The following is a 25,251-nucleotide window of genomic DNA, read 5'->3' on the forward strand; positions in this document are numbered from 1 at the left end:
ATTTTAATTACTGCAATAATCTCACTAATCTTTCTAAAATTAGCTTTGTGATAACCTTATCATCACTATCACCACAACCTTTACATAACCACCAAACCCACTATTCTTACTACTGGCAGATGGATTTTCTAAGAATGAATTCTAATCATGTCAAGCCCTATGTTGGTTTTCCATTTGGGAGAAACAAGCAAAGCTCTAAAATTAACATGGTTTATAAAGCTATAAGTCATCTGTCCTTTGCCTACCTTACCAGCTTTATTCAAGTTATTCTCAATCATCTTAATCCTTATGTGTTCATTCACATTGGTCTTTTGTTTTCAAAATGTACCATGGTGCTACTGTGATCAATGTCCTGTTTTGTCTGGGACTTCCCCAGTTTTACCATTGAAAATATCACATCTTGGGAAAACTCTCGTCAGTATCAGGCAAATAACAGTTAAATTGTTGAATGGAATGGAACAAAAAAAAGTGAATATTTTAGCCTTGGCTATATATGCTATACATACACACACACACACACACGCACACACACACACACACACACACACACATATGCTCTCTTATTAGTCAATTCTTTTCCTTCATTGAATTTATAAAAATTATTATTGGCTTAATTGTACAAATAACTCTCTTCTATTTGCTTTCCCTACCAGAACATAAATTCCATGGAGGCAGGCTCCTTGACTTTTACCTAGCACTAGTCTTTACCTCGGAGAAGGCAATGGCACCCCACTCCAGTACTGTTGCCTGGAAAATCCCGTGGATGGAGGAGCCTCGCAGGCTGTAGTCCATGGGGTCGCTAAGATTCGGATGCAACTGAGTGACTTCATTTTCACTTTTCCCTTATATGCATAGGAGAAGGAAATGGCAACCCACTCCAGTGTTCTTGCCTGGAGAATCCCAGGGATGGGGGAGCCTGGTAGGCTTCCATCTATGGGGTCGCACAGATTCGGACATGACTGAAGCGACTTAGCAGCAGTAGCAGCAGTCTTTACCTAGCAATAGTCTTATTTGCACACAGTAAGTGCTCAGTATAATATTTTTAATTATCAGTCAAGTTTCTTTTAGCAATTTTATATTTTTGTTGCTAGGGGAATTATATTTTTTATTTATACTGTATAGATAACTTCAAGTATATAGAAAAACTGTTACTTTATATATATGTTACTTTGTATCTTAAAGAAAACTAGGAATTTCATTTATGTTGAGTTTGTACATTTGGATAATCATAAGCTCTTAAGATCTGAAAAGGATCTTAGAGACCCCCAAGTTCATTTCTCTCATTTTTTATGTGAGAAAAATTGAGGCCCAGATGTCAGCTGACTTGTTCAAAGTGATATAGCTAATTAGCGGCAGAGCCATTCCAAGAACCAAGACCTTACTACTTTCAGAACAGTAATCTTTCCACACTGCTAATTAGAGATGATCATAGTTCCTTAGGTTACCATAGAGTTGTAAAACTCTGACTTAGATTCTTGTCTGTTTGGTTTATTTACTGAGTGTCAAGCAAATCATTTAAAATCTTTTCATGAGATTTAGTACTTTCAGCCAAATTTGTTTCCTTATTCATAAGAGTGAATCACTTGACCCTCTAAATGTAGGGTGAGTTCAGGTTTGTTTTGCTTGCTTTATTCCCCGCGCCTAGCACAATGCTTGGCATACACGAGATAATGTTGATGTAACAAATGACTGAATGTTCTGAAAGTGTGAGTGCACATATCAAAACAATTTATGATACGTGATAATGGTAAACAGGTAAATTCTTCAAATTTTTTTAAAATTGAAGCTTTTGGGGTCTTACTTATGAGAAGGAAAGGAGGGAGGGAGAGAGGGAGAGGCAGATGAACGTAGAGGAGAGAACGAGAAATAGGTAAAGAAAGAATGAGAAAGAATGAATGTGTGTGTGTGTGTTAGGGGGAGGGTATGTGTTCACATTAGAGAACAACCTCTACCTATTTCAAAGGTTTGTTAACGTAAAAAAAGTTACACTAAAACTTGCTGCTAATAGAAAGGGCTAAACTTTTGAGTGTGAAACATTAGTCTCTTCTGTGCTACATTTCAAGTGTCTATTATATGATTCTATTCTATCTTCAGGCTCTTAGAAGACATGTCTATTTCATGAGGGTCTATCAATGCACCATAACAAAGTACAAAGTACCTAATATCTTCAAATTTATAAAGGCAGCACAAAGGGAGGATGTATCGTTACCTGCTCGGCCTATATATGAAGTAGGCGCCAACTCAAAATGTGACTGTCAATAATTCAGATCTTTTATGAAATAAAAACACAAATCATTTGATTTTAGAATGGGAAAATAGAATCTGTAGACCTTTCAGTCATTGGCTTAAGTGACCTTCTTAGATCACTCAAAGTGGATCGGTACTGTAACTCAGGGCACTCTCCACTTTTTTCAGAAGAATAAAAATCAGGCACAAAACAGAACTCAAGTTTTTAGTTAGTTACAAATGAACTGTCACCTAGGACAGTTAAAATTATTTGCTTGAACCATCTCCACAACTGGTCACTGCCCATTTGTGTATTGTGTTGTGGTCCTAGGGCCATACCAAAGCCAGAGCATCAGTTTTTTTTTTCCATGTGATGGAGAAAAAAATGATAAGAAGATGCACAGGTCATAGCAGTAAGCAGTATTCAGTGGGGTCCCTGCATCGCATAATAACTTAATGAGAAATCTTTGTAAAAGTCAACATATTAAATATTTCACTTATTCTTACATTTGCACTGAATATATTTTAACACTTGCTAAAATTTGATAGAAGTGTATTGACACGATTCATATATATTTTTAATGACATTCATTAAAATGTGACCAAAGCAAATTTACTAGGTATATAATTGGGCTTTCACCAATCAATTAGCAAAATTTAAAAACATCATGTTGAATATTTGCAAGGTAAACCTTACTTTTATTTGCCATCTTAAAAAAATCATGGCATAGACTCTAGCTGATACCCACTTGCTTTACTTTCAGCTCTTCAATGCTAGAAAAATAGTCTTGAATGAAAAAAAAAATCTTAAACCCCTTTCTCATTGGGACACAATAATGTTTCTTTACAAAATTCATTTGATTAAAAACTTGGATCGCGTATTTTAAATGTAGAGTAAACCATATTTTGAATCCCTCTAGGTGAGGTCCCTTGCTTGAAATGAATTCCAATAAACTGGTTGATGAGAACCGACTTACAAGAAAAAGGAGGCTTTGAACAGTTTCAATGGCAGGAAAGTTATCACTTGATTTATTTCATCTGAAAATTTTAATCAAATGAACAAATTAATCTTACTTTTCTGGGAAGCTTTTCTCAAATCTGACATTTAATGGCAATACTTCTGAAAATTTTCTAGGACCACAATGAGAAATTAAGTAAGATGAAGTATGAAATGATTTGAAAATGTCTGCTCTGCTGAAGGTTGTAAAAATTTGGGAATTGTTTTGTTTATACATTCTTGTCCTGAGATGGATGTAGCATTGATACCTGAAAAATGCTGGACTTTCCTGGAAGTGTCCCCTTCTCAGCCTACCTTCCTGCAGAGGTAATAGGCTAGCTACCTAGGAGGGTGTTCTCTTCAGGCTCTGGGTTCTCATAAAAGAATGTCACCCCATCACCTGTTCATTTGATCTCTAAAGTTTAAGATTCTACCCCCAAATCAACCACACAGAGTATTAACATTTCAGACCCTTTTAAGAGCAGAGAGGATTAAAACAACTCCTATTACTTCTAGTATAAAAGCCTGACTGAATGAAAGTTCACACAGAAGAATTATTATAGGAACAGGCATTCTGCTTCTCCATATATACTGGGTTTTAATTAGATTCAAGCAGATCCATCAGAATACTATATTCTTGGATCACATTTTCCTAAGACACTAAATTTCACTATGATGCTTTTTTATGGCTTTTATTGATAGATATTAAAAGCATGTGGTACATGAAATCTATTATTTCATTTCTTGCAATTATGATGTTGAGGATATTATACATTATATCACATGACGATGATGCTGCTAATATATTAAAAGCCACACAAAATAGCACTTAAATATTTACAGTATTTCATTTAATAAAAAATGCTCTACTTGAAGCCCCATGTAAGAATTCCCTTTTAGGGAAAGATTAGCGGTGAAACTTTTAGTTCTCTGTGATAAACTGCTTTTGTCAGGAAATCTAGAAAAAGTAACAGCAATTCTATAGGCTCTTTTGATGTGTGAAATTTGTTCTGTTTTATTCTCCTGCTCTTGACTGATTAATGAATATTTTTCCTTTTTATGATATTTAAAAGCTCGTATATCACCACTTTATTATGGTGCTATAAAATCTTTCAAATAATTTATAGAAGAAAAAAATAAATTAACAGATGAGTAAGAACAAATGATTAATAAATCTATATAAATGGAAAAATTTGGGTAGTGATATTCTCCTTATAGGTGTATTCTGACAATCAAACAAGTTAAAGTGTATAAGCAGTCTAGCACCTGGGACATAGCATGGCCTCAGTTTCCTTACATAATCAATTCTCTTCAGATGTACTATAAAATTTTGCAAATAAACTCATCACTCATATACTTACTTCTCATCTTTTTCCCATCGTGAAAATGTTTTATAGGAAATTATAATAGTTTTTCCCACTCACCATATTGTCCCCTTAGGGAAATCTCAGAGTCATTTTTTTCCACAAACTTAGGTAACTTTTGACTTAACACAGAAAAAAGCTACAGGAGAGGTTAAAAAAAGAGAAAAGGAAAAAAAGTGTATGTGAAGCAGAGACCTCTCAAAAGTAAAAGAAATACCTTCAAATAAGCAGAGCGATGGCGGTATCAAGGTAGCTTTGAGAGTCTGGCAGCCAAATTGGGAAGGGAAAAAAAATTATATATGAAGATCATGTCATATGTTAAATTTAAAAATATTTATAAGATATTTTATAAATTATAGGTCACATCTCAGATGTTCATTCCACTGGCATGAACATCTGTGACAACATGAAGTGCTGTGTTGAGAATTTGGAAGTTATACCTTGACTCGTCATAAAAAAGTGCACTGATCAACTACTACTGCATTATAAGTGTAGCCTAGTGAGTGGTGACTGATTTTCCATATTTCTCATCTCTGTTCTATACAAAATAAGACAATAAAAATAATGATAATGTTAAGAAAACTGGCAGTAATTATATAATGTCAGTGAAAGGACAAGAAATATACATATTCAAACAGATGAAGAAATGTTGAAATTATTTTTGTGCTATACTTATACATGTTATCACAGAGCTTAAAATTTTTTTTTCACAGACATTCTAAAGAGTTTATTCCTGGGAGTTGGAAGAGGCGAGTCCGGTCTCAAAATGGAGGTAAAACCGCCGCCCAGTTGCCCCAGCTCGACTCTGGCCATGGCCACCGCGGGGAGGAGGATCATGATCCCAAGGAACCTGAGCAATTGAGAAAGCTGTTTATTGGTGGTCTGAGCTTTGAAACTACAGATGATAGCTTAAGAGAACACTTTGAGAAATGGGGCACACTTAGAGATTGTGTGGTGATGAGAGACCCCCAAACAAAACGTTCCAGGGGTTTTGGTTTTGTGACTTACTCTTGTGTTGAAGAAGTGGAGGCAAAAAGTGTGCTCGACCACACAAGGTTGATGGGAGTGTAGTGGAACCAAAGAGAGCTGTTTCTAGAAAGTGAAAGTGAAAGTGAAGTTGCTCAGTCGTGTCCAACTCTTTGCCACCCCATGGACTGTAGCCTACCAGGCTCCTCTGTCCATGGGATTTTCCAGGCAATAGTACTGGGGTGGATTGCCAGTTCCTTCTCCAGGGGATCTTCCCAACCCAGGGATTGAACCTGGGTCTCCCGCATTGTAGACAGACGCTTTACCATCTGAGCCACCAGGGGAAAACCCCTGTTTCTAGAAAGGATTCTGTAAAGCCTGGTGCCCATCTAACAGCGAAGAAAATTTTTGGTGGTGGTATTAAAGAAGATATAGAAGAATGTAATCTGAGAGACTACTTTGAAAAGCATGGCAAGATTGAAACCATAGAAGTTATGGAAAGACAGGCAGAGTGGGGAAAAGAGAGGATTTGCTTTTGTAACTTTTGATGATCATGGTACAGTTGATAAAACTGTTGTTCAGAAATACCACACTATTAATGGGCATAATTGTGAAGTGAAAAAGGCCCTTTCTAAATAAGAGATGCAATCTGCTGGATCACAAAGAGGTCACGGAGGTGGATCTGGCAACTTTATGGGTCATGGAGGAAACTTTGGAGATGGTGGAGGTAACTTTGGCCATGGTGGAAACTTTGGTGGAAGAGAAGGCTATGGTGGTGGAGGTGATGGCAGCAGAGGGAGTTATGGAGGAGGTGATGGTGGATATAATGGATTTGGAGGTGATGGTGGCAACTATGGTGATGGTCCTGGTTATAGTAGTAGAGGAGGTTATGGTGGTGGTGGACCAGGATATGGAAACCAAGGTGGTGGATGTGGTGGCGGTGGTGGAAGATATGGTTACAATGAAGGAGGAAATTTTGGAGGTAACTATGGTGGTGGTGGAAACTATAATGATTTTGGAAATTATAGTGGACAATAGCAATCCAATTAGGGACCCATGAAAGGGGGTAGTTTTGGTGGAAGAAGCTCGGGCAGTCCCTATGGTGGTGGTTATGGATCTGGTGGTGGAAATGGTGGATATGGTAGCAGGAGGTTCTAAAAACTCAGAAGAAAAGGGCTACAGTTCTTAGCAGGAGAGAGAGCGAGGAGTTGTCAGGAAAGCTGCAGGTTACTTTGAGACAGTTGTCACAAATGTGTTAGAGGAACTGTAAAAATCTGCCACAGAAGGAATGATGATCCATAGTCAGAAAAGTTATTGCAGCTTAAACAGGAAACCCTTCTTGTTCAGGATTGTCATAGCCACAGGTTGCAAAAAGTGTAGCTATCGATTAATGCAATGTGGTGTCAATTAGATGTACATTCCTGAGGTCTTTTATCTGTTGTAGCTTTGTCTTTTTTTCTTTTCAGTACATCAGGTATATTGCCCTGTAAATTGTGGTAGTGGTACCAGGAATAAAAAAATAAGGAATTTTTATCTTTTCAAAAAAAAAAAAAAAAAAAAAAGAAAGAAAAGAGTTTATTCCTATGCCAAAAATACCAAGTGACTTCCATGGTCAAATTTCCTGGGAAATAATTCCAATAATATTTATTTCCTTAAAAATGTTACTTTGAAGATAGGAAAAAAGTTTACCCTTGTATGTCAGTTATTTTTGCTATATAGCAGCCCAAACTCATGCTTCAAACATCCACATTCATTAACTGTGAACATTACACATTTGAAAATCACTGCAAATTTGAACTTGAGCAGGATTCAGGTAGAGTAGCTCCATGCAGCATCGAACGGGGCAACACAAAGACTGGGACTGACTTGATGGCTGGTGGGCTGAAGGCTGCTCACTCATGTGCCTGATGGTTGTTGCTGGCTATCAGCTAGAAATTCAGTTGGATTTGTCAATCAGAATACTTATAAAAATAAACAAATGGGACTTAATCTAACTTAAAAGCTTTTGCCCAGCAAAGGAAACAAACAAACAAACAAAAGATAATCTAGAGAATGGGAAAAAATATTTACAAACAATGTGATCAACAAGAGGTTAACATTCAAAATAGACAAACAGATCAAAAACTCAACATTAAAAAACAAACATGAAACATATAATTATCATATGTAAAAAAGATAGCCAGTAGGAATTTGCTGTATGATGCAGGGTGCTCAAACCTGAGGTTCTGTGACAACCTAGAGGGGTGCAATGGGTAAGAGGTAGGAGGGACATACGTATACCTATGGCTAATTCATGTTGCTATATGGTAGAAACTAACACAATATTGTAAAGTAATTATCCTCCAATTAAAAATAAATTTAAAAATTAAAAGAAACAAACAACTCACAAGACCTCAACAGACAACTCTCTGAAGACATACAGATGGCCAACAGGCACATGAAAAAATGCTCAACATTACTAACTAGAAAAATGCAGATCAAAACTACAATGAGGTCTCACCTCACATTGGTCAGAATGGCTATCATCAAAAAGTCTACAAATAATAAATGCTGAAAAGGGTATGGAGAAAGGGAACCTTCTTACTTTACCTTCTTACACACATACACACACACACACACACACACACACATGAATATTACTCAGCCATAAAGAAGGCAATATTGCCATCTGCAACATAGATGAACCTAGAGATTATTATACTGAGTGAAGTAAATCAGACAGAGAAAGACAAATATTATATGATATCAATTCTATGTGGAATCTTAAAAATAATACAAATGAATCCATATATATAGACTCACAGACAGAAAAAACAAACTAAGTTACCAAAGGGGAAAGGGATTGGGGAGCAGAATAAATTGGGATTATGGGATTAACAGATACAAACTATTATACATAAAATAGATAAGCAACAAGGATTTACTGTTTAGCACAGGGAATTATATGTTATAATAAACTATAATGGATAAATAATCTGAAAAGATATTATATATGTGTGTTTGCATATATATGTATATCTGAATCAATTTTCAGTACACCTAAAACTAACACAATATTGTGAATCAACTATACTTCAATAAAATAAAGTGAAACAAACTGAAACTATCAGAACAGTTGAGAGAAGAAAAAAAAGTTAACAAAAGGAAAAGAATAAAAGAAAACTAGAAATTAGATAAAGGAAATTATTCTATATAAACTACCAATAGGATGTTAATTCAAAGTATGAAATAACTAATTAAAGAATGCATTAAATTTGAGAGCACAAAAATAGATATTGAGCATGTGTGATACATACCTAGTGATCTTCAAGATAAAAGATATGGCTATATGTTCTGATACTTAGAATTCTTTGTGACATAATAAAGGAAAAGTCTTGATATATCACATCTTAAATTCCATGAAACTTTAAAATCAAGGAAAAATAAAATCTAATAAAGCAAATTAGAATATCTTATTAAAAACAGAATAATCTGTACAAGTCTATGTAAATTATGTATTTTAAAGTCAAATACTATAATAATGAAGGTTTCCATGGACTAATTATAATTTGTTTTAACATAATTCAAAGTATTAGTCTTGTTAAGCTCTTCATCTTGTTGAAGGAGCAAAGATATAAAATTGTTTTAATTGTATGAGATAACAAATAACCAACTGTTTTTGTTGAAAAAAAAAAACTTTCACTTTCTATAGTGAGTTCTGGTTCACTTTCTATAGTGAGTTCTGGTTCAATCAACTCACACTGACACTGATAATAACAACAGTAATAATAAACAAAAGTCAGTATTTACTGAGTTACCATGTACTAGCAATCATTCTAAGCTTTACATATGTAAAGTTATTTAATGCTCAACATTAATATCCCATTTTTTACCAGTTAGGAATCTGAGGTATGAAAACTTCAGTAATCGCCCAAAGTCACTCAGTTAGCTAGTAAATGACAGAGCCAAAACTAACAGAGGGAGTCTAATTCCAGAGCCCCATATCAACCCTAGCACATTCTGTAAAAGGCAAAAAGGAGCAGTGTACATGACTGAAAAAGCATTCTTCATACTCTATGAAAACAATTTTAAAATATACAGAAGACTCTTCCAAGCTGATCATTTCAAGAACAACACAACAATAAAATAAAACTTGACTATTTCTCAAACCATATCTCTTTAGAAACAGGAAGTAGGTCATAGAAGTAAAAATCAAAAGAAAAGAGATGATAATAAGAGAGACAGTCATAATATCACCCCTGCTTTCCTGCCTCACACTATCTTCAAGAAAACACAATGAAAAAGACTGATTGTTTGAATAGAAGCAAATACAGGGGCTACAGAGGATACTTTCAACTAACAATGAAATCATGAATGACACCTAACAATACTGCTATTGAATGTAATTACAGATGATTTATTTGTATTTAGCAAGGGTTGCTGAAGGGTTAAACTTGGAACAAAATTTCACTTTATTCCATCTAAGTCAATACCTCGTGGAGAAAGGATGTGCTTGCAAGAAACTGGTAACACTCAAAATTTGCAATCTGCTGGGTTTTTTTGTATGATCAAATAAAATTTCTAAGGATGGCTTAAAAGGAAAATTAGAGAGAAATTAACTGTAAAAGCTGCAAATTAACTGTAAAAGTGAACTGTTTGTTGGAATGTTTCTATGTAATTAAGCTTCCAGCTCAGTAATGGAGAGTACTAAGATTTTAACTTAACCCTTTAAGAGGATGATTTATTGGACTGTCAGGGGGGATAAGGCCTACCTATCCCATTAGATTTTCTTTTTAAATAACACTTATTTTATGACTTCCTGGGTGGTTATGATTGACAGATGACCTATGAAAGGTCTAAAGAAACAAGAACAGGATTTAGGCAAGAAAATCCATTTTCATAACAGTGTGGTAGTTAAGTTCTACGATACAGATCTGCAAAGGAAATACAGAACTTATTCACTCTGGTGGAGGATAACTAAGACTTCCAACAGAAGGTGACATTTGAAGTGATTCTTAAAAAATCAGTAAAATTCAGGCAAGAAAAGTGTTAGACACTCAGTCATGTCTGATGCTTTTTGACCTCAAGGACTATAGCCTGCCACTCCCTCTGTCCACAGAATTCCCCAGGCAAGAATACTAGAGGGGCAATGGTGAAAAAATGAAAGCATTTTCCCTAAAGTCAGGAACAAGACAGGGTGCCCATTCTCGCCATTACTATTCAACATAGTTTTGGAAGTTTTGGCCACAGCAATCAGAGCAGAAAAAGAAATAAAAGGAATCCAGATTGGAAGAAAAGAAGTAAAACTCTCACTGTTTGCAGATGACATGATCCTCTACATAGAAAACCTTAAAGACTCCACCAGAAAATTACTAGGGCTAATCAATGAATATAGTAAAGTTGTAGGATATAAAATCAATACACAGATGTCCCTTGCATTCCTATACACTAACAATGAGAAAACAGAGAGAGAAATTAAGGAAACAATTCCATTCACCACTGCAATGAAAAAAATAAAATACTTAGGAATATATCTACCTAAAGAAACAAAAGACCTATATATAGAAAACTATAAAACACTGGTGAAAGAAATCAAAGAGGACACAAATAGATGGAGACATATACCATGTTCATGGATCGGAAGAATCAATATAGTGAAAATGAGTATACTACCCAAAGCAATCTATAGATTCAATGCAATCCCTATCAAGCTACCAACAGTATTTTTCACAGAACTAGAACAAATAATTTCACAATTTGTATGGAAACACAAAAAACCTCGAACAGCCAAAGCAATCTTGAGAAAGAAGAATGGAACTGGAGGAATCAACCTGCCTGACTTAAAACTGTACTACAAAGCTACAGTCATCAAGACAGTATAGTTCTGGCACAAAGACAGAAAGATAGATCAATAGAACAAAATAGAAAGCCCAGAGATAAATCCATGCACCTATGGACACCTTATCTTTGACAAAGGAGGCAAAAACATACAATGGAGATAAGAATCTCTTTAACAAGTGGTGCTGGAAAAATTGGTCAACCACCTATAAGAGAATGAAACAAGAACACTTTCTAACACTGTACACAAAAAAACTTAAAATGGGTTAATGATCTAAATTTAAGACCAGAAACTATAAAACTTCTAGAGGAAAACATAGACAAAATACTCTCTGACATAAATCACAGCAGGATCCTCTATGATCCACCTTGCAGGGTAATGGAAATAAAAGCAAAAATAAACAAATGGGACCTAATTAAACTTAGAAGCTTTTGCACATGAAGGAAACTATAAGCAAGGTGAAAAGCCAACCTTCAGAATGGGAGAAAATAATAGGAAACAAAGCAACTGACAAAGAATTAATCTCAAAGGTATACAAGCAGCTCACGCAGCACAATACCAGAAAAATAAATGACCCAATCAAAAAATGGGCCAAAGAACTAAACAGACATTTCTCCAAAGAAGACATACGGATGGCTAACAAACATATGAAAAGATGCTCAACATCACTCATTATCAGAGAAATGCAAATCAAAACCACAATGAGGTACTATCTCACGCCAGTCAGAATGGCTACTATCAAAAAGTCTACAAACAATAAATGCTGGAGAGGGTGCAGAGAAAAGGGAACCCTTTTACACTGTTGGTGGGAATATAAACTAGTACAGCCACTGTGAAGAACAGTGTGGTGATTCCTTAAAAGACTGAAAACATAACTGCCATACGACCCAGCAATTCCACTGCTGGGCATACACACTGAGGAAACCAGAATTGAGAGAGCCACGTGTACCCCAATGTTCACTGAAGCACTGTTTACAATAGATAGGACATGGAAGCAACCTAGATGTCCATCAGCAGATGAATAGATAAGAAAGTTGTGGTACATATACACAATGGAATATTACTCAGCTATTAAAAAGAACACATCTGAATCAGTTCTAATGAGGTGGATGAAACTGGAGCCTATTATATAGAGTGAAGCAAGTCAGAAAGAAAAACACCAATACATTATATTTGTATATTAATGCATATACATGGAATTTAGAAAGATGGTAATCATGACCTTATATGCGAGACAGCAAAAGAGACACAGATGTAAAGAATAGACTTTTGGACTCTGTGGGAGAAAGCAAGGGTGGGATGATTTGAAAGAATAGCATTGAAACATGTATATTACCATATGTGAAACAGATTACCAGTCCAAGTTCGATGCATGAAACAGGGCACTCAAAGCTGGTGCACTGGGACAACCCAGAGGGATGGGATGGGGAAGGAGAGAGGAGGGGACACATGTACACCTGTGGCTGATTCATCTCAATGTTTGGCAAAAACCACCACAATATTGTAAAGTAACTAGTTTCCAATTAAAAAAACAAAAACAAAATAAGAATACTAGAGTGGGTAGCTATTCTCTTCTCCAGGCGATCTTCCCAATCCAGAGACTGAACTTGGGTCTCCTGCATTGCAGGCAGATTCTTTACCATCAGAGCCACCAGGGAAGTCACCAAAATCAGTGGCTCTGAAACAATAATTTGAATCACTTACATTTTATGGTTCTAGTAGAGCTCATCACAGTTAAATGAATAGGATTAAGAATCTTCAGATAAATTCAAAATCATTTGAATTATGTATATTATGATTCTCATCCCTTCCTCCTTACTCATTTTACACATTTCAGGAAGAAAACCTCTATGTAACTCTTTAGGGAAGTTGGAAATCAAGTTTTGTATTTTCCTATTAATATAAACCATAAAGAGAGATCTTTTAAAATTTAACCATCATCTTGAATTATCTTCAGAACAAAAATGGCAGATCATAAAGATACCAAACAATGTTTCACAACTGAAAGTAGAGTGAACATGGATATTGCTCTGTATCTTCAATATATACCCTATAACTCTAGAGAATGAGGAAGAAGTAGTAGGTGGGCTGGAAAGAGCCACATTCAGTCATTCAGAATTATTTATAAACAACTCATATCCAGAATCTATCAAGAATTCCTTCAAGTCAATAGAAAAAAAATAAGGAAAAACATAACAGTAGGAAAATGGGCTAAACACTCAAGAAGGCACTTCATAGATTAAGAAATTTTTGTGCCTAACAAACCAGTGAAAAACTACTAAAGCTTTCTGATAACAGGAGAAATGGAAATTAAAAATAAAATGATTTAAGTCTGGCTAAAATTAAAAAGTCTGACAGTATTAAGTAACGGTGAGAAGTTAGAGCAATAGGAACTCTTATACGCTATTGTTGAGAAAAGAAACTGATATAACCATTTTGGAAAAGCTTTACATTGCCTCGTAAATTTGAAATCACACATACTCTATGAGACAGCATTCTACTCTTAGCTATGGAGTTTAAAGAACTTCATGTATACACAAGCGAGAATATAAACTTTTACAAGAATGTTCAGAGCAGCCTTGAATTAGTGCAATAAAAGTCCATCAATAGCAAAAAGTAAAAAAAAAAAACAACTGCATTATGTTCATACAATGAAATGATACAGCACAGAATCAACATAGTACAGCTACAAGCAAACAGATGAATCTTAAGAACAATATTGAGAAAAAAAAAAAAAAAAAAGAACAATATTGAGAAAAGACCCAAGAGAATATATAGTATATGATTCCAGTTCAAACTGGGAAAATTTAACTACAGTGCTTAGTATTATATACTTAGGTGGTAAAATTATTAATAAAAGCAAGAGAGTGATTGATTACTATAGCATAGGGTAATGTGGGAGTTATAGGAAAAAGAAAATTGAGGTTTCCAAATACTAGTGCAGTGCTGTTTCTTGTTTTGGGTAGTATAACACAGGTGGTGTTGTGTTTCATAATTCAGTGATATGTACATTTATATACTTTTCTCTGTATTTCACACTACAAAAGGTCAAAGAGAATTGTGAAATGCTGAAAAGCTAAAAATTCAAAAGAGAAATTATTTAAACAACAACAACAACAACGGAGAATCTTACTGAGTACCTTCTATATGACAGGAACTATGCTAAGTGTTGAGGACACAGTATACAAAAGGGACACACAGTCTGACTCTCTAAAGGTCTGAGAAAGGTCAAACAAATAATTGTGAACATCATATTTAATTAAAACTGATTGATTGCTATGAAGGAAAAGTTCACAAAATTTCAGAGACACTGGTTCTGTCTAGTGAACAGGTGTCAAGGCTTCTCTGAGGTATAAAATTTAAACTGAAACTTTAATAATAAGCCTAAATTAATTTGGGTGAGAGGATGGAGGTATCTATTTCAGGGAGGTGCAATAACATGCAAACCAAGGAACAAAAGAGCAGGCCAGTATGGAGTTTAGTAAAGAACAGTCTAAGATGAGGCTGGAGGAGTAGACATGGGCAAACCTGAAAGCACCTGGCGCCATACTAAGAATTCTGAAATTTCATCCCAGCAGCAAATGGCAGCCACCAATTTTTTGCGTTTTCTCCTGCAGGGGAATGGCAGGTTCCGATTCATAGTTTAAGCTCATTCTGCGAACTATGGGATGTATTATAGAGGCCAAGACTGTAGACACATAAGATAGAAGGCTATTGCAGTGGTCAAGCCAAGAAATTTTGGTGACTTTCCCAGAGTAAAGGCAGTAAAAATGGGATCAGTAGAAAGATTTAAATGCACCTTAGGTGGCTACAGACCATGCTAATAGAATGGAAGTGCCAAATTGCTGTTTTGAGCAACTGGAAAGATGTAATGAAGGGACAATGAAAGAGAAGCAGGGATGAGGGTGTGAGCAGGAAGAATCCAGGACTTTCCTGTTTGACAGGTAAGTGAAGAGGACAGGCAATTAGCTATGTAAGTCTGCAGTTCTAAAGAGAGTACTGGAATTTAGAAATTGTTATACATGGATGCTATCTGAAGTCCCGAGAGAATGGATTAGATCACTTAATATGAAAATATAGATGGAAAACAAGTAAGCACATTCCATGATGAACACTTAGGATTTAGATTTAGAAGGAGTTTACTCAACAATAGGAATGAGTGGCATAAAGGACAATTAAAGTGTTAGTCATTCAGTCATGTTTGACTCTTTGTGACCCTGTTAATTGTAGCCCTCCAGATTCTTCTGTCCATGGGATTTTCCAGGCAGGAACACTGGAGTGGGTAGCCATTTGCTTCTCCAGGGGATCTTCTCAACCCAGGGATGAAACCTGGGTCTCCTTCATTGCAGGCGGTTTCTTTACCATCTGAGCCACCAGGGAAGTTAAAGGACAATTATGTGGTTAACAACCCTGGCTTCTTGATAAACCACAAGTGTAAAAGACAGTGAAATGCTGAAGTATAATGATCACATATAGAAAATACTAACCCTATTTTGTAAATACTAAACATGTAAAATTCATACTTTTACATAATAGCCAAAACAGTATCGAAATTTATCCTTTCTCAACCCTGTGCCTTACTATCTTATGCTTCCTTTATCTTGTATAATGATATTATCTAAATGGTTTTACCTTTCCCAAACTTGGTTATTTTCATAACCTATATATCAGTAAATTAAAAAAACATATATTTTTCATTTACCCTCTTTAAATTTTTATTACTCCTGTGGTTCTAATGTTTCTTACCTAAAGCACTGTTCAGATCACAGTGCTCTGTGCATACAGTCAAGAGTTCTGAAAAGCCTACCAGTCTTAATGAGCACCTGTGGCAGACTACAGTCCACAGAGTCTCAAAGAGTCAGACACAACAGACACGACTTAGTATGTATGCACCACATGCTAGTTACTTTTACAGGATGAGGGATATGTTCTTGAAACAAATAGGCAAGATTCCTGCCCTTACATAGCTTACTTTCTAGTTGGGAAGCTTGATGCTAAGCCACTAATCAAGCATAAAATATGTTAGAGAGTAATGAGTGCCATAAAAAAAATAAAACAAATAAATTATGAAAGAAAAGAAATGAAACATTATGTTCCTCCACCTTTAACCATGCATTTAGATGTTTAATGGATATCTGTATCTGCCACTTTATTTCTCCTGCGTTGTATGAGAGTGCTTTCTCCTGGCCTCTAAGCTGCAGGAGGCAGGATTATAATTCTCCATATCCCGCCACTCCTTTTACCTTGCATATACTGAATTCAAAGGCACCATCGTTTACTAAGTCATTGCTGCTCCTAAAAGATGCCAAGAAGTCTTAATTTTTGTAAGATTTAAAAGAATTCACTGTAAATGACCAACAACGATTAAAATGTACATAAAATCTCTCATTTACTCATTTTTTTTCCACTATGGTTATCTGCTTCTGCTTATTCCTTAACTGCAGCCATGAAATTAAGCACTTGCTCCTTGGAAGAAAAGCTATGACCAACCTAGACAGCATATTAAAAAGCAGAGACTACTTTGCTAACAAAGATCCATCTAGTCAAAGCTATGGTTTTTCCTGTAGTCATGGATGTGAGAGTTGGACTATAAAGAAAGCTGAGTGCCAAAGAATTGATGCTTTTGAACTCTGGTGTTGGAGAAGACTCTTGTGAGTCCCTTGGACTGCAAGGAGATCCAACCAGTCCATCCTAAAGCAGATCAGTCCTGGGTGTTCATTGGAAGGACTGATGCTGAAGTTGAAACTTCAATACTTTGGCCACCTGATGTGAAGAACTAACTCATTGGAAAAGACCTTGACGCTAGGAAAGATTGAAGGTAGGAGGAGAAGGGGATGACAGAGGATGAGATGGTTGGATGGCATCACTAACTCAATGGACATGAGTTTGAGTAAGCTTTGGGAGTTGGTGATGGACAGGGAAGCCTGGCGTGCTGCAGTCCATGGGGTCACAGAGAGTCAGACACAATTGAGCGACTGAAGTGATTATTTAACTATGTTATATGGTCTTAATAATGTTTATATATTAGTTAATGTTTATCAAGATAGCAAATAACACTATCTGCATTACCACTACTGCTTTCTGGCTAGATGGCTTGTTACTTTTATCAAGAGGCTCAGTCTGCTGCCATTGCCTAAATTTAGCAAAGCAATAAGTTGTGCTTATGTTTACTCTTTGATATTTTCAACATGTCTTTGATGACTGAAAGTCCCTAAAAGCAACAGTTCAATAAATAAATTGCAAGGTTAAGAAAGTAAGTTTTAATACTGGCACAATTAACCAGTAGATCAAAGCATCTACAGGCAAACTCAGCACAAGGAGAGAGGGTATGGTGGAATGTCCATTTTGAAAATGCTCCTCAGAATGTTGGGTATCCTCTCCTGACAACCCTAACCTCTAGACACAATCTCATTTCACAGATAAGAAAGCTGAGACACAGAGTGATTATTAACTGGTGAAAGTCATACAGACAATGAAAGGCAAAGCCAGGATTAGAATTCAGGACATCTGTCTCTTGTCCTGTCAGGATTGTTTTCACTGTTTCTCAAATTTTTCAAACTGGGGCTCCATGAAATCTATGACATAGGGCAAGTAAGACTGAAAACTGTCATGTTAAGCAAAGTTAAAGAGGACTACTTTGGGGTTTCTTAAAATCTAAAATATGCTAACGTTCACTGAGATTTTCCAAGAGAAGTGTGTATAATTTTCAAATGTATTTGGTGAAAAAAAAACTTAACAGCAATCTTATTAACAAAGTAATACAGAAAATCATTTGGGGAACTTAAACCTGATTCCTTAATTTTTAACTTACTCTGATTTCATTAAAACACAATTGTAAGAGGCCCAGGAAGTATGGTTTACATATTATAAAGACTCTCTGAACTGATTTTACTAAACTACCAAATAGTGTAAGCTGTAATGCAATTATTAATTTCTACTTAGTCCTAGATCATGTCACATGAGTTCATTACCCAAATGTGATATTTTGATCACTTAACGAACACTGTTCATTATATGTAAATTTTAACACATACAAAAATAAACTATTTGTGTTTAACATACAAAAATAAACTATTTGTGTTTAGTTATAAAACAAAGGATATTAATGGTATTCTATTTAAATAGATCTTAGTGGGTATTTGAAGACATACATAATTCCTGTAAATCATGTTTTATTTCCATTTCATGATGAAAGCATTTGAATTCTGCATTTCTGGCAAATATGTTTAAATTTTAATTTTTCCTTTGACAACAGGAATATTTGATTTCAACTGCTTTAAAATAAACTCTAAAAATCAATAACAAAGAGGACAAAGGAGTTTTGAGGCTGTGATAAAAATAGGTACTAAAATGCTACTGGTTATACAGGATCTGTTGTGGATAGGTCAGCTCAGGGTCCCAGGTAAACATCTTGTTTGTGTCCTGAAGCCTTGTTTTCTGCACGCCTTATATCTCAGTAGGGTCCTCCTACTTGGGTCTAAACATCGGGCCACTGCACCCTATCGATCTTCTTTAAATCTCCAGAATAATAAATTTCAAGGCAACACAGCAGAAGCCGACTAAAGCCCTTTAATTACATCACTGCTGAAAGGAAATCATTGATCAATGGCATTATGGGAAAATAAACTGCCCCCCAAACCAGATCAAAGTCAATAAAATAGCTGACTAGCTGCCCCATTTGGGACTTCTGCTAGATTAGTGCTCATGGACAAGCAAAAGAGACGACTCTAACGCATGCTGCTTACTATCTTTTTGAAGTTCTCCCTGGCAGGTGTCATGCTCTGAGCATGGTTTTTGATTACTCTAATTAAATATAATATTATCAACAGATTTTCATATTGATCCTTAAAATCCCCCCTTCTAAATGAAAAATTAAAAGCCTAGAGAAAGGGCCTCATAGGGTACCAGGTTATTTTAATGATTTTACTCCTTCATCAATTTTCTTCCTGGTATATTATTCTAATATTTATTAATACCAAGGTACCAATTAGCTTAAGAATTTTAAATAGTATGTATTAGGTAAGTGCTTTTCCATTTATATGAAGTTACATTCCTTGGTTAAAGTTTAAATAATTTTCCTAATAAATGTTGCTAATTGTGCTGGTCACTATTCTTTATTTATGGTATTATTTAAATACATTGTCTAACAGATAATGCAATATGACAAATAGTTCATTTCTCTCAGTTTAGTTTGGAAAACTGTGAAAACATTTTAAGAAAATATAACAGATTATAAACATTTGTTTATAGTTTCCAAATAGGCAAGCTTATTGAAATATTTAAGATCCTTTTAATTATACACATTCACATTTCAAAATGTTGTCTTCTACTTGACAAAAAAAAATCTACGAACAAATCTGAAAGCCTCATCCCTTTTCAAAAAAGAGAAAGTATAAATGTTTAACATGTAAATATTAATTTATTGGCACTTAAGTTTTCATGTACAACTTCAGCATTATATAATAATAAAACATAATGTCATCTTAAAAGTAGATTTGAGAATTTTGAGAATAATTTAAAAACATATAAAGAGAAACTGAAAATATCAGCTACAATGACTCATTTATGGGTATTACTTTAGCCACTAGACCCAGGAAAAGCTAATAGCCATGCCTTCTTCCCATTCTACATTTCTTCTTATTCACTCACTATTCCCTCAGGTGGTTCTCTTTGCTAATGCCCAAATGGCATCAACCTGTTGTTTAGCATGTCTATGAAAAGGCTAGCCTGCTGGCTAATTTACCAAGGGATTAAAGCCCTGAAACCACTTCAATCTGCTACTTTGTTTCCATGTAAAAGCCTTACCCATGACACCAGTTCCCTCATGTTAAAATTGAAAATCTCTTCAAAAGCAAGAAAAATTCAATGTAAGAACTGTTTAAGAGAGAAATTACCAAAAATAATATTCTACACCCATAAACAGTTCTATGAAACTGTATTCTGTTGTCAAGTCCTGCATTATATATCAAAAAGAATTTCAGGTGTTAAATGTTTACCATTTCATAAAATTAAGCAAATTAACACAGGTACCAAAAGTGGTAGGTGGTGGAGGGTTTGGGAGATCATAAAGATTAATGTAAAACTATATGTAGATATGGCTCATCAACACAGCCTAACATTGAATTAAAATTCATATTTGTGTGCATTTTGTTGAAAGACAAAACATTATGGTAACTGCACTGATTCACAGTAGAAGATGGAGGTTCCCCCACACAAGGAACCTCTGAGTTCCTAGTTATAATAATAATAAAGATTCACTATTCTCATAAAATTGATAGGTACATGTAGCAATTTATAAAAAATCTGCTAGCTCTATTTTTAAAAAATAGAATAAACGTTAAGTTGATAGATTTTATGCAGACAACATTTATATTTTTTCATACTTGTTTAATCATTTATAAAACAGTAATAATCACAGTGATATCTTTAACGACTTCTTTACTCCACAAAAACTATTACAACAGCACAAAATCTGTGCTATATGTTACCATTAAAATATTGCAAAAAACTTTATATTTTTAAGGTATATTCATTACCTAACTTGAGTGACAGCAAGTTGAACAAACTGTAAAATTGTAGTGAACCTATATTTATTTCTTATTAAAAATAAATGACTAAAACACAAACACATATTCATGACATCCTTACTATACTTTAATTAATCATATTTACCAATTTACCAATAACTTCAGGATTATCAGAATTAAGGTAAAACTGTGTATTAAAAAGGATAAGTTTCCATTTTAAGCTAATCTCAATTTTCTCTAAAAACTTTTGCCCAGGCCAGCCGTAAACAAAATTTAATAAATTTACTAGATGAACCATTATTTCACAATATTTCACTAACGTTTCTTTATTATAATCCTGAGAAGTGAGGGAGGAAGGAAGCACAATGGCAAAACAGTTAACCGGGTAAAAGCTAAAGTATGAAGTAGTTTATAGCATGTAGTAGTGACCTTGATTAGATCATTCAAGGGGGAAGACAAATATCACTATTTCTCTCTTCATTTCTTTACTATCATGACTAGTATTCCTTGTACCTATTGGTGCCAACAGCACAGATTTGCTGGAGTGAAAAACAATGCCAGGGATGGATGTGTCAGTGCCAAAGGCTTAAGAGAAAATGAATGTGCTCTAAGTTAGGATCTGTGTGATATTCAAATTCAAACTACTTCACATAAGGATAGGACATTCAAGGTCCCATTTAAATCACAATTTTATTATAGTGACAAATATGAAATTCTGACTGCCAATAAAAATATGAATTTGATGCACTTCTGTGCAAAATTCATGGCCTTGAAAGATATTCTGCAAGCTGTCACCCCCAAGGACCATAATGGATTTGTCTTTAAAGAGAAATGTTTATAGAGCACAAGTTACCAAATATATTTTATGTAAGATTTCACATTTTAAATCAAGAAACGTAAATTATTTTTCTTAGTTGACATTTATTGACGAAATTCACATTAAGCAGAATTTTGAGACACTCCTTAATCAGTTCTTAAATAATGAAATATATTTTACTATTCCTTTTCTATCAAAACTAATGTAAATTTCTTTCTTATAATTCATACCATGGATTGGTAAGTTAGATTTTACAAGGTTTATACTAAAAATCATTTTAAAAATCTCTTACTAAATTTCTCATAAAAATATAGACACATATTAATAAGCAATACTAGTAAAAACTTCAATTTAGCCTTTACGCAATAGATAAAATAATTTACTGATTTTAATTTATTTCAAATAGTCAAGCAAAAATATCAACCAGAAAAACAAGGTGGTTTTCTAAACTTACATCCTTGTTGGGGTATATTTCCTAAAAACAGAATTTTTAAGGCATAAAACAACTGCTAAATTTTACTTCTGAGTAAAATAAAGTTGGAAGTAAACGGATATATTATTGGGCACATCTTTCTTCACAAAAGTATCCACATTTTCCCTTAACTTACAGAAAAAAAATTGAGAATAAACTGCATCATCAAGAATAATTTCTACCAACCCCTATAATTCACCTAAACCAGACTTGCTTCTGTCTCTAAAAAAGGAAGCAAGACACTGGATGCAAAGCTTCAACAAACTATTATTACACACTCTTCTAGTCCATTAAAAGAAAGTAATTTAATCAGTTTATAGTTTCTCAGGAAAATCTCATTCAGAGAAATTTTATTGCCAGCTATCTAAATAGTAAATACCTATTATCCTCTCAAAATGAGTTTTTGCTTGCCAAGGGCAAACCCATTGCTGTTATTGTAGAGCTCTGTCAGAGAAACAAGAAGTTAAAAAGGTTATAAAGATACCATTAATGTCATGGGACTGTCTTGTCAGGACTCAAAAATGCTTAGTAATTGAGGGTTTTATTCAAAGTGTATTAGCACCCATACAAACAGCACAGTTAATATGATGCTTTAGGCTTTATTTTATTATAGCCCAGCAAAATCACCTACAAACAGCTCAATACTGTAAATGTATCTGCAAGAAGGCAGAACTCATTTTATCATTTAGTTCTAGCTTGCGTCTTTGAAGAAAATGTCAAAAAACATACACATAGCTTAACGGCAAGTCTAGATCCAGCCAATGAGAATAATCAAAAAAAATATAAATGATAACTACATCCTGACATCATGTGCCTTTGATAGAAGTATGAAGATAATAAGCAAAGGGCAAATGTTCTTTAACTTATTTTAATTTTAAAAAGAAACTGCTATTACAATATAGCTTATATTAGTGTTCATTAATATACAAAATTAACAAATTTGTATACTGAAACAACGGGCAATAAGAAGCATAAATATTTCTACTTCTATCATTTAACTTGTTAATCTATTGATGATTTACAGAAATATGATAATCCTTGCTAATTTTCTGAGTTTGGGAGCTTTGGGTTAATTACATAAAAAAGAAATGCAAGTTGCTCAGTTGTGTCAACTCTTTGCGATCCCATGGACTGTAGTCTGTCAGGCTCCTCCATCCATGGAATTCTCCAGGCAAGAACACTGGAGTGGATTGTCATGTACTTTTCCAGGGATCGAACCTGGGACTTCCGCAACGCAGGCAGATTCTTTCTGTCTGAGCCACCAGGGAAGCTCCAATTACATAGAAAATATTTCACTAAAACATTTTAAATTTAGGAAGTACACAATATAACTTTTAAAGTTATTCACTTTAAATTGTTAGTCAGCTTTAACAATTATGTAAATAATGAACATTAAAGAAATGTTCATTAAACAATGAACATAAAACCGTTCAAGATTTACTTCCTTTAAATTTTTGAATATCACTTGTACTGTACTTCCTTTTCAAATCACTGTCAGTTATAAATATGGATATACAAAGTTTACAAAAAAGTAGCTTAATGAAGGATTAGTGTTTTAATAGCCACTGATATCTGCTTTCAATAAATCAAATGTCAGCAGAGTAGCAGAGAGGAATAAAGCTCTCAGTAAGATGTTTTCTGACTGGGGAGGAAATTGGGCAGTCAAACTTTAAGGACAGCATATATCAAGGGATTGAAGGAGGCTTTGAAACAATTAAGATCTACCTACAGTTATTAATACTCAAGGTAGGTTCCACTAACCCAAATATGGCTGCTGGGGAATTCTTTCCAGCTCTCAAAGGCCAGCTCTCACGTCAACTCCTCCATTTTTCCTAGCCTATTCTTATTATTCCTTTTCCTCTGCATTTTGTATAAAATTCCATTGTTACACTTAGTACAGACACGGAACATGAACTGTTCATTTACATATACTAAACACCTGCCACATTATCTACACATTTAGTAAGAGTTCAAAAATGCTCATTAAATTGGCAATTAAGTCATGATCCTACCTGAACTGAAATTCAAGATGAACTGTTTCTGTCGACTGGACCTTGTCAAATAGTTTTCAGCAGATTTCCATACATCTTTTTTTTTTAATTTATTTTTAATTGAAGGATAATTGCTTTACAGAATTTTGTCTTTTCTGTCAGACTTCAACATGAGTCAGCCATAGGTATACATATATTCCCTCCTTTTTGAATCTCCCTCCCATCTCCCTTCCCATCCCACCCCTACAGGTTAATACAGAGCCCCTGCTTGAGTTTCCTGAGCCATACAGCAAATTCTCGTTTGCTATCTATTTTACATATGGTAACATAAATTTCCATGTTACTCTTTCCATACATCTCACTCTCTCTTCCCCTCTCCCCATGTCCATAAGTCTATTTTCTATGTCTGTTCCCCCACTGCTGCCCTGTAAATGATTTCTTCAGTACCATTCTTCTAGATTCTGTATATATGTGTTAGTATACGATACTTATATTTCTCTTTCTGACTCACTTCACTCTGTATTAATAGGTTCTAGGTTCATCTACCTCATCAGAACTGACTCGAATGCATTCCTTTTTATGGCTGAGTAATATTCCACTGTGTATATGCACCTCAACTTCTTTATCCATTCACCTGTCGATGGACATCTAGGTTGCTTCCATGTTCTAGCTATTGTAAATAATGCTGCAGTGAACAATGGGATACATGTGTCTTTTTCAACCCTGGTTAACAGCTCAGACAGTAAAGCGTCTGCTCACAATGTGGGAGACCTGGGTTCGATCCCTGGGTTGGGAAGATCCCTTGGAGAAGGAAATGGCAACCCACTCCAGTATAAGTCCCATGGACGGGGGAGCCTGGTAGGCCTACAGTTCATGGGGTCACAAAGAGTCGGACACAACTGAGCGACTTCACTCACTTCACTTTCCTCAGGGTATATGCCTAGAAGTGGGATTGCTGGGTCATATGGTGGTTTTATTTCTAGTTTTCTAAAGAATCTCCATACCCTCTTCCATAGTGGCTGTATCAGTTTACATTCCCACCAACAGAGCAAGAGTATTTCCTCTTCTCCACA

General features: G+C 34.9%; 1 protein-coding gene and 1 pseudogene across 1 annotated transcript in view; one reads left to right on the top strand and one right to left on the bottom strand.

The window, feature by feature from the left end:
- The window catches only part of RSRC1 (arginine and serine rich coiled-coil 1), a 448,688-nt gene that overhangs the window by 115,779 nt on the left and 307,658 nt on the right, over window positions 1-25,251 (bottom strand). The window lies entirely within an intron of this gene.
- On the top strand, window positions 5,354-6,865 carry LOC102177664 (annotated as a pseudogene).

Source organism: Capra hircus, chromosome 1, assembly GCF_001704415.2.
Source record: "Capra hircus breed San Clemente chromosome 1, ASM170441v1, whole genome shotgun sequence".
Taxonomy (NCBI): Eukaryota; Metazoa; Chordata; class Mammalia; order Artiodactyla; family Bovidae; genus Capra; species Capra hircus.